We start from the raw sequence: 1862 nt of genomic DNA, 5'->3' as shown, positions 1-1862 counted from the left end.
TGGGTTAACAAATCCTATTAGTTCAGGGTTAACTAACCTAAGGTTTAGGTTAACTAATCATATTGGATTAGGGTTAACTAACTTAAAGTTTGGGTTAACTAATCCTAATTGTTTAAGGTTAACTAACCTAAGGTTTAGGTTAATTTATCCTATTGGTTTAAGGTTAACTAACCTAAGGTTTAGGTTAATTTATCCTATTGGTTTAAGGTTAACTAACCTAAGGTTTAGGTTAATTTATCCTATTGGTTTAAGGTTAACTAACCTAAGGTTTAGGTTAATTTATCCTATTGGTTTAAGGTTAACTAACCTAAGGTTTAGGTTAATTTATCCTATTGGTTTAAGGTTAACTAACCTAAGGTTTAGGTTAATTAATCTTCTTGGTTTAAGGTTAACTAACCTAGGGTTTAGGTTAACTAATCCTATTAGTTTAAGGTTAACTAACCTAATATTTAGGCTAACTAATCCTACTGGTTTAGGGTTAAATAACATAAGGTTTAGGTTAACTAATCCTATTGGTTCAGGGTCACTAATTCTAATGGTTTAGGTTAAGGCTAACCTAAGATTAAGGTTTATTTTAGGATGAACTTAATATGTAGGTTAAACTAAATTAAAGCTCATGTTGACTAACCCTAAAATCTAAGAAGTTTATTCTGAATTAAATGATAGAATGACTTAAATTTCAAATTTAAAATGGTCTCACTATTCAATTTGGACTCAGCTAAAGGTTAAGTCTTCCCAGGCTAGACTTGGTCTAAAGACTGGCTGACCTAAAGCCTTAAATGACTAAAATTGGACTTATGGGTGATTGACTCAATTCTTATGTTGGTTGACCAAGTATGTAATCAGGTTGAACAGAACCTAAAGAGAATTGGCTAGGTTGGACTTAGGTTGAGCTTGGGTTAGGTAAACTTAGCCTGAATTAAACCTGAACCCTAATTAATGTGTTTTAATTATAAAAATTATTTTAAACATGATTTAAAAAATTTTAAACCACTGTTAATGGTTAAACGTTCAATCAGAAAGAGTTTTACAATTTTTTTTTATAATTTTTATAATTTTTAATTTACATAAATATGTCGTTTCATTCAAAAATCAAAATGCAAATGTAGAGAAACTAAAATGTCTTGGAAAAATCAGAGAATATTTCCCCAAGGCCATTTAATATTTCTGCCAAATTTCATATTTTTCCCACTTATATTTTAATTTTTATGATTTAAATACTCCAGAACTTCAAAAATTAATTTAAAAATATTTACTTGATGAAAAATTATGATTTTGGTTTTGAAAAATCCTTCTCATTTTTCTGAGTTTATAACATCTTTTGGTTTATTTTTTTGAGTTTTCTATAAAAAGTTACCTAATTTCAAAGTTTAATTACAATTTTTGAAATAAAATAATAAAATAAAAAAAATTTCAGCATCTCCTCCCTCCCTCGCGCGACGCCCACAAAGCAGGTCCCAACGCATGCATGGAGAAAACTGACGGCCGAAACTTTCCGGAGTCCGTCCTCCGCCGATTCTCTACTACATTTTGCGTTCTTTTTGTTCAGCTCGAAGATTAGATCACATCCATACGGATACTTGAGTATTTTGTGATCTACTTTTTGATCTAGAAGGGAGGGAAGTTCGAGATTATTATTTCAATTTAAGAGATATACCTGAGCCTAAGAGGTTTGTCCTCAATTAGGTTTGAATAACTAGGTCTTCCTGAGCTTATCCAACTCCTCGTGGCGTCGTTTTGAAGTAATTTTTGCGTTGGGTCGGAGGTTCGCCGGAATTTAGCTCGATTGCGGCTTTTCCGGCGACATCGGCATTTTCCGGCGAGGGAGGAGAAATGAGAGCTGCTGTTGTGTGTGTGGAGAA

The sequence above is a fragment of the Phalaenopsis equestris genome, unplaced genomic scaffold (genome assembly GCF_001263595.1).
Source record: "Phalaenopsis equestris unplaced genomic scaffold, ASM126359v1 Scaffold000504, whole genome shotgun sequence".
NCBI lineage: Eukaryota > Viridiplantae > Streptophyta > Magnoliopsida > Asparagales > Orchidaceae > Phalaenopsis > Phalaenopsis equestris.
This window is presented reverse-complemented; position numbering follows the sequence as displayed.